At 50.5% G+C, this 9,114-nt stretch overlaps 3 non-coding genes across 3 annotated transcripts; all 3 read right to left on the bottom strand.

Annotated features, from left to right (window-relative positions):
* Positions 1–5,092: 5,092 nt before the first annotated feature.
* Positions 5,093–5,166, bottom strand: TRNAN-GUU (transfer RNA asparagine (anticodon GUU)). The gene has a single exon. It is a non-coding gene; the product is annotated as a tRNA-Asn (tRNA).
* Positions 5,167–8,027: 2,861 nt separating this feature from the next.
* Positions 8,028–8,099, bottom strand: TRNAE-CUC (transfer RNA glutamic acid (anticodon CUC)). Its single transcript has one exon. It is a non-coding gene; the product is annotated as a tRNA-Glu (tRNA).
* A 306-nt stretch (positions 8,100–8,405) lies between these two features.
* On the bottom strand, positions 8,406–8,477 carry TRNAG-UCC (transfer RNA glycine (anticodon UCC)). The gene has a single exon. It is a non-coding gene; the product is annotated as a tRNA-Gly (tRNA).
* Positions 8,478–9,114: the final 637 nt, after the last annotated feature.

The raw sequence follows: 9,114 nt of genomic DNA, 5'->3' as shown, positions 1-9,114 counted from the left end.
AAACTTAAATGAAATGGAATCTAGTACCTCTAGGTAACACAAGTAAAAATGAGTATTTTAAAAAGAGCCCAAGGGACGCCTGGGTGGCTCAGTCGGTTGAGCCCCTGCCTTTGGCTCAGGTCATGATCCCAGGGTCCTGTGATCGAGCCCCACATTGGGTTCTCTGCTCAGTAGGGAGCCTGCTTCTGTCTCTCTCTCTCTCTGCCTCTGCTGCTTGTGTTCTCTCTCTCTCTGACAAATAAATAAATAAAATCTTAAAATAAAATAAAAAATAAAAAAGAGCCCAAATGTTTCATAGGCCCTAATGCAGAATATAATACATAATATTATTATATATTAAGGGCAGTGCCTTTGCAATGCTCTCTATTCTCATCAAATGATTCCCCTCGTTCCCCCAAGGTAACAACCATACCTTTATTTTTCTCTTTCTCACTGTGCTTAAGTGGCTTTTCACCAGGCTCTATTGATTGCCTAGAATGAGATGGGACATACTCCCCTTTTTCTAGTCTCTCAGAGATTTTGTGTAACGTGACATTCTATTTCTTGAATGGCCGGTGGGAACTACACCTGAAGCCTGACTTGTAGAGTCCCCAGTGTAACATCGTTGACACTGTTTTCTGCCCCTGCATTTAGCGTGGTTTTTATACGCAGTGCTAGATCATCAGAATGGAATTTGGTGCCTGGAAAAGGAACACTACCATAACAATAGCTAAAACAGGTGGCGCTGGTTGGAGCACTGGCCGCGTTGGGAACCTGATGGGCCTCAAGAAGACTGACCGTGATGGCTTGAGGTGAAATGAGGAGTATATAATTGGAAACCAACGGGAAGAGGCACCCTTGTTTTGTAGTATCAGAAAGTACCTCAGCACTGTTTCCTGCAGTAGCGTGAAGAATAGAAAATGCACCTAGTGAATCCAGGGATTAGCTAGGTGATTTTCCACAGAGAGGACTGAAGAGTTGTTTGGATTCCTTTAGTTGCTGTAGGGGACCAGAATATGCTACCGAAAATATGCCACTTTGGCATAATGATTATTTTTTTAAGGATTATTTTAAACTGAGACAAATGAACATCAATGGATGCAGAAAGATAGCTTTCCCAGAGTTCTCTTATCTGACTAAAAGCAGAAACTTCTGATAATTGAAGATTACCATAAATCCCCCCTCCTGGGAAGGTTTTATAGAAGAAGACGTAAAGCGGGGCCCCTGGCTGGCTTAGTTGGCAGACCACATGACTTGATGCTGGGGTTTCGAGTTCAAGTCCCATGTTAAAGGTAGAGATTGCTTAAATAAACTTAAGAAAATCTTAAAGAAGAAGGAGGAGGAAGAGGAGGAGGAGGAGGAGACATAAAGTCAGTTCCAAGAGGAACCTGCACAAGCAAACCTTACTCTATTAGTTCGCTCATATATTAACCATCCCACAGTTTGCTGCCATGGAAAAGTAAAACCCCTTTCCTTTGTCTTGCCATTTCTGTACACATTTATTTTTCTTTTGTTAAGATGCTATATAAGCCCAAGTTCTAACCACCCCTTTGAGTTACTCATCATGAGGTTTCTCCTGTGTGATGTAAGCTGCATGCTTTGATAAACTGTTTTTCTCTTGTGACCTGTCCTTTGCCAGTCTTGATCTTATACGTCCCCAGCCAAAGAACCAAGAGGGTATAAGGGAAAAGAATTTTCCCTCCCCTGCACTGCCTATAACAAAACACGAGAAAATAGAGTTGAGCTAAAGGACTAATTATTCAGTTTCAGTTGGAATTTGGAGGAGATGTAAAGGCTGGGGACAGTTTCCCTCCAGGATATGCTTCAGAAAGAAAGGGTGGGCTGAAGAGATCAAACCCAGGCACTGTCAGGAAAACATGGTTCCAGGGGAGAGCTGTATCTACAGAACTCTCTGTTAAGACCTCAAGAAGACTGAAGTAGTGCCTCCTAGACTCTTTCAGACCGAAAAGAAGGCTTTCATTTCATTTCATTCATTTTCTTTAAAATCAATTAATTACTGTATAGTGTATTATTAATTTCAGAGGTAGAGTTTAGTGATTCATCAGTTGCATGTAACACCCAGTGCTCATTACATCCCGTGCCCCTCCTTAATGCCCATCACCCAGTTACCCCATCCTCCCAACCTCCTCCCTTCCAGCAACCCTCATTTTGTTTCCTATAGTTAAAAGTCTTTTATGGTTTGTCTCCCTCTCTGCTTTTGTCTTATTTTCCCCTCCCTTCCCCTATGTTCAACTGTTTTGTTTCTTAAATTCCACAGATGAGTGAAATCATATGATATCTGTCTTTCTCTGATTTATTTTGCTTAGCATCATACCCTCTAGCTCCATCCATGTCATTGCAAATGGTAAGATTTCATTTTTTGATGGCTGAGTAATATTCCTGTGTGTGTATGTGTGTGTGTGTGTCTTCTTTATCCATTCATCTGTCAATGGACACCTGGGTTCACAAAGGAGGCGTTTTATCAATCTTAAGGGCAGGTCTCAGAGACCTTCCTGTTAAGGAGGCTTTTTAAGGATCTTAAGGACATTCACACACAGCAACATTACCAGGGGCCCAATATAGAAAAGGGCTGATTTCTAGGAGATTTGTGAGTGTGGCTTTTGCCTAATAAGTGGAGTATATATTGATATATTTATAAAAAACTCTAAGCTTTTAAAGGAAATACATCAGATTAGATTGAAAGGGACAGAGACAGTACAAAATTGAAAGAAGCCCTTGGAGCTCCAAAATCCTATGGTCAGGAAGTAGGCTGAGAAAATGATCAGCTGCAAACACTGACTATTCTTATGAAAAAGTAAGGCTACTCCAGAAGGTAGAAATGAGAGCCACAGAGAATCATACCCAGTGAGTAGTAATGGGGCTTCATCAGGGAACTGGCAACATGTACCTGACTGGATGTCAGTGACATGACCAGTGACTGCCACGTGCCTTCAACTTCCCCCTTCCGAATGGAAGTGTCAACAGCAGGTGACCCACACCTGTCCCAACATTGTATATTAGAGATGTGGGGGCCAGGTAACTTATTCCTTTACTCAAAGCCTTTTGACCAGTTTTAGTATGTGTGCTTGCTGCCAAAGTAAGCACAGAAGTCTTTTGACCAAGAAGAAACTGCACAAGCTCAGTTGGTTGAGTGTCTGACTCGTGATTTTGTCTCAGGTCATGATCTCAGGATTGCGAGCTCGAGCTCTGAGTCATTGGGCTCCACACTGGACATAGAACCTACTTAAGATTAAAAAAAGAGAGAGAGAGAAAAAAAGGAACTGCCCAAGGAACCTCATGTATACCAGGAACAATTCAGAAAGGAGATAAGTAGCTTATGAAGAGATGGAGAACATGGAGTTCTGGGAGCAAAGGAAGGATGTTTGCGGCTCAAAGGGTAGCAGTCTCTGGGAGCACTGGAAAACACCAAGCATTCGCCTAACAGCAGAAAGTCTAACTCGTTACACTACAAAGATTAGGCAGAGTCCATGGGCTGGCAGTTCCTATTGAGTAATTTGTGGCCAAACACCAGGGTATACCCTGAGCTAAGTGCCAGGACCCAGGTCCAGCACTGCAGCCAGCTCACATCTATGCAGCCAAAGACCCTGCAATGTGATTCTGAGCCTGAAAACCTGGTAACACAACAGATCTGGATGATTCCAGAAGCCATTTTCCTTCAGCCAGTATGGGGCAAGTGCACAGCATCGCCTTGTAGCCTCCATAGATAGCCTTGTAGCTTTGGCAGAGAGAAGATTTAAGGACTGTGGGGTGCCATTTGTACCGGAAAGTCCCCCAGAGAGCACGGCTGGATTACCCTGTTCACGTTTTCAGGAATTACAGGAAGTTGCTTATGATCTGAGTAGGTATGATAACTGTACCTGTTTTCTTGCTCTACCATATCTGCAGTGCCTTGCACAAACCTGGCACATAACCATTGTCAGTATCTGTTTGATGAATGAATGCATGTGTGCATAAATAAGATGGATAACAGGTACATGTTCAGAGACCAGGGACAAGCCAGGATTTTGTTTTTCTAAAAGCCTTCAGGAAGAAAGTTTGATTTAGCCAACAGAGTTTTCTATCCATGGTCTTCCTGTCCAGACTCCTGAGCCAAGAAGGACATCCCAGAGGATGAAACGTCCAGCTCACTGGAGTTCCTGGCCAGGGAACAGAGACCAGAGCTCTGGCAACACATTCTTCATACTATACCAGGAGTTTTCAAGCTGACCTGGGCCCACTCCCCAGGGAAACTGGCAGTGGGCTAATGGGAAGGGAAGGCAGGGAAGTCAAATGGGAGGAACTTGATGACTGTTGGGTTTGCTGGGTGAGGGAAAGAAACTTCAAGGAAGTTGCCTTGCTGCCTGGCCTCTTGCCCTAAAAGTGATGGTACTGCCATTCACTGAGAGAGGGAACACTGGAGAAGACTCCTGCTTAGGGGACTGGGGAGAAGTTGGATTCCGTTTGGGAGAGGATGACCAGGAAGGGGAGGGGTCATGTGAAGCAGGCTGGTGGATACATGGAAAGGTTAAGGACTCAGAGAAATGCTGGAGACACAAATTTAAAAGTTGACAAGATCACACACACACACACACAAAACATGAGTGTAATATGAAATGACCAGAGTTGGAGCCACAGGTAAAGCCCTTAAAAGATTATTTCTAGGACCTTCACTGCAGTCCTATGTATAAGAGCAGTGTTCAACTGTAAGTGAGTAGCAGGAGAAATTAGAGCACATTAATGCACGAAATCCTTTAAACTTGAATCCCCTTTAAACTTGGTCAGAGATCATTGAGTTTCTTCAGGTGTTTAGCATCTCCTACAAGAATTAACTAAATGGGAAAGACCCTTAGCTGATTTCTGTATTAGCAGCACTCATTTGCAAAGGCCCGCTGGCTGTGGAATTCTGCAGAAAAGCAGTTCTGAAAGGTTTCACTTGTAGAGGGAAAAGAATGTAGCATCTCTAGTTTGGCCATAGTAAGCTCCTGGTCTTATAGGATGCAAGAGCTAGGAAATGGCCCTTACTAGATGGGTAGTGCGTAAAATTTTGGATTAGAAGTAGAAGTTTGATGTTTAAGAGGAAGGACTGAAAAAAAGGGAAGGCTACCATTCCGGGCGTCCCTGGGTGGGATCGAACCACCAACCTTTCGGTTAACAGCCGAACGCGCTAACCAATTGCGCCACAGAGACCATCGCTGTGTTTCTCTTCTTGCAGAACATATTTAGATCATTAGATCATTAGTCAAATCCTAGCATTGTTCTATAGGATTCATTTTCTCACCTTGAGATTGCAAGTAGGTCTCGGTTGTGTGATTCTAAAAGCCAGAACACTAAATCACCCCTGTTGTGCGACCCTAGGATCCTTGCTTCCTTTCTTCCCAATTCTTAGCACCAGCAAGAAGAGCCTGCTCTTTCTCCCAAAGTTGAGGCGTGCGCACAAGTAAGACCAAATTCCCCACCAGAGGAACGTGATGATGGCTTGAGGCAGCAGGGAATGGAGCAGGGGTGGGTGAGTGCGGGGAAAACGACTTGATGCTGATCTGGACCGCTTGGGAAATCAGTCTGACGCTCTTCTTTCGCGATCGATGAAAACCCCTTACAAAACCTCTTAATGAATTTAAACCCCGAGTTCTGAGTTTTAAATGCAGATGTTGAGTGTTTATTTAAAAACGTAACTTAAAAAAAATGGTAGTGAGGGGGCGCCTGGGTGGCTCAGTGGGTTAAGCCGCTGCCTTCGGCTCAGGTCATGATCTCAGGGTCCTGGGATCGAGCCCCGAATCGGGCTCTCTGCTCAGCAGGGAGCCTGCTTCCTCCTCTCTCTCTGCCTGCCTCTCTGCCTGCTTGTGATCTCTCTCTGTCAAATAAATAAATAAAATCTTAAAAAAAAATGGTAGTGATCTCCAATGTGCAACCTGAGTGTGGTTCTCAGGCAGTACTAGACAACCCGTGGGGAGCCAAACAGCCTTTGGAGACCTGAGATACAGAGTAGCTTGAACACTCCCCGCCCCACCCCACCCCCATACTCCTCCCTTCACCCACATAGCGATTCAAAACCTCCAAAGGGCCCTGGCTCTCCACAGAGATTTACTAATTTATAATGAGAACAACTATAATTTCTTACCCTGAAATGTGAAATGTGAAGCCATTCTGCAAGTTACTTTAAATGAGGAAAAAAAGTTTTAGTAATGAATGTCATTTTCCCCGCTCTGTGAAATTCTAAGAACATAATTTTTCAGGGTTTTGTATAGCCTGGGTATTTACACCAAACCCTCTGACATTTCCACAAGTAGATATGGCCATCCATAAATTCCTGGCTAGAGAAAAGCAAATATTCCATTATACCTGCTTACGCCCAGAAAAACACCAATAGTGGTACTTTACATATGTTTAGTCTTCTAGAATTAATTCAGCGCATGCAGCTTGTAAAATGTGATCAAAGTTATCTTCACAAAATAGAAAATAATAGCATGCCATTTCTATGCTAGACAATAAAGCACATATGCGTGGAAGACACTGATTGCTCCTGGATATATCTTGGATTGGTTCAAAAGCTTTTTATAAAAATCCACTGGCCAAGTTACCTAGACTTACAGGGACTACGACAGACACCTAGGTTAACAAGGCCAACAAGTTCCTTAAACACCCCTTATATCTTCTTATCATCTTTTAAAAAAGAAGCCCATAGTTTCAGAGTATACAAAGATAGTGACTTAAAAGATGACATTTGCACATGACTAGAGGCTAAATGCCTAGAAACAAATGAGAAAGTGGAGAAGTCAGGACCAGGATCACCAAGTCTACCAGGACCAACTTGATTTATTGCCAGGAAGGCCACAAAAATACCAAATGGTGCGAAAATATACAAAAAAGAGAAAAGCTACCAAAAAGGAGAAGTGTTGCAAAAGGGAGATATTGAACAGAGGAGATTAACAACGAAAGAGAGTTAGGAAACCTTAGTATAAGGAAGATATATTAAACACTTGTAAATGATTACACAACACACTGGGGTGCAGATTATGAACAAGAGAGGGGTGTGCATTTTACCAACAGGAGCACCCGACAAGAGGACCCCCCGGGCACGGGGTGGAGAGAGGGGCGGAGGAGATGCGGGCTAGGTGTGCCCTGAGGCGCCAGTGGGAAAGCCTGAAAGCGTGGGGGCTGGAGGGGAAGGGAGGCGTCGCGGGGAACACGCTTGCCACTTTGCCTTGGACTCGGGCGACTGGTGACGCGATTCGAAGGGCGTGTTGGCCCCAAGCCCACCCTGTGTGTGTCCGGTGTGGCGTCCACACCCTCGCGGCGGCCGGGCTGTTGGGCTCTCCCCGGCGGCCTTCTGCATCTCCCCGCTCTCCTACCTCCACTGCCCGGTGGTCGGGCTGCCTGGATGCGCCCAGATTCGCTTTGCCCACTCCACGTGCCAGGCGCCGCGGTGCGCCTCTCTGCTCGCGTCCCCGCTCAAGCCCGCCACCCAGGTGACCCACCGCCGTCGGCGCCGGGGAGAAGCCACCAGCCCCGGGGGTGGCCCGTGGTGGGGAAGCTGGCCCCAGCGGCGGCTGGCCCGAGGCGGGGGGCGAGGGAGGGGAACAGGGGCTCCAGCAGATGACCCGACTGCCACCCCCACCGCTCCCTCCTCTTCAAGGCACCGACGCCGCCAACTAGCACCTCAGGAAGCAGCAAGGGGTCGCTCGTCACGGGCGGCCCCAGTGCCGCGGGAGAGTCCAAGCCCCTGCCGTGGCCGGCCGTCCGGGCGTCGGTTGGTGGCCCCTCCGTGAGGACAGAGGCGGCCGCGGCCTCTGGGGTGGTGGCTGAGGGGGGAAGGGGGGGAGCGGGGGGAGGTGAGCGGACAGGGGAAGCGCCGAAGTCCCACCCCACCTGCGAGGCCAAAAGGCTCGGCCTGGCGGAGGCGACAGGGCAAGGCTTGGGCTGGATGGGGCGGCCGGCCTGGTGCGGGCGCCCTGGCCACGGGGCCAGGGAGAAGCCATGGAGCTCGGGCTAAAAGGGGGTGCGTGCCACAGCGCTGCGGAGGTGGGTAGGCCGAGAGGAAGAAGAAAGGCTTCCCTGACCGGGAATCGAACCCGGGCGGCGGCGGTGAGAGCGCCGAATCCTAACCACTAGACCACCAGGGAGCGTCGGGTGCCGTGCCTGGCCCGCACCCCCTGGACCCCGCGCCTCCGTACCACCCACTCGCCTCTGCTTTGGCTCCAAGGCCCCCGCCTTGCCACCGCCAGCCACCCGCCCGCCCTGCCGATCCACCTGCCCCGCTGGCAGCGCCCTCAAAACGCCGTGCGCCTCCTCCTCTCCCACCGGGCGCTCAACCCGGGGTCCCGCTCCCGCCTCAGCAGCTCAGCACGCCGGCCCCCGGCACTCCGGGCTCCCGGCTGCCACCGGGCCTGGCCACCGGGGCCCTGGAGACGCGCAAAAGGTCGGCCAGCTGCGTTGGCCGGGAATCGAACCCGGGTCAACTGCTTGGAAGGCAGCTATGCTCACCACTATACCACCAACGCTGCACAGCCCGGGCCGCCCCCAGACGCCCGCCCAGGGTTCGCCCCGGCGCCTGCACGCGCGCTCTGGTCACCGCCTCTGGTCACCCACTCGGACGCCCAGCGCGCCTCGGCCCTGCCCCGACGACCCGCCCATCCACAGCGCCAAGCTGCTGCACGCGCCAGCAGCGGCCGCCGGGCGGCCCACTCGCGCCGGCCCCACTGGGCTGCGCGGCTCCGCGGGGCCGCCAGCCGCCTCTGGGGGGCGCTCGGGCCGCCGGGCCGCCGGGCGGCTCCTGGTACCACCCCGGCCCCCCGCACCCCGCCTCTGCCGGCCGGAAAACCCCGTCCCCCGAGATCCGCGTCCCTCCCGCCACGCGCTCGCCCCCGGCCCTTCTCCACAGGGAGCTGGGAGAGGCCACATCCCGCGCCCACGGAGGACCCGACACAACCGCGGCCCACCCGTCCCCCGCGGCCCGCCCCGCCCCGCCCCGCCGCGCCCCGTCCGGTCCGGTCCCCTCCATCCGTCCCCCGCCCCCGCCCCTGCCGGACCCGGCAGCGTCGAATAAACGGGGAGCCCGGGCCGGCCGGCCACTCGTCAGGCGCCCTGGGCACGACGGAAGGCCCTGGCTGGGCTGTGGCGAGCCCGCAGGCGCGCGGC

Source organism: Lutra lutra, chromosome 15 (genome assembly GCF_902655055.1).
Source record: "Lutra lutra chromosome 15, mLutLut1.2, whole genome shotgun sequence".
NCBI classification, from domain to species: Eukaryota; Metazoa; Chordata; class Mammalia; order Carnivora; family Mustelidae; genus Lutra; species Lutra lutra.
The sequence above is the reverse complement of the archived record's forward strand: the minus strand, read 5'-3'. Positions and strand labels throughout refer to the sequence as shown.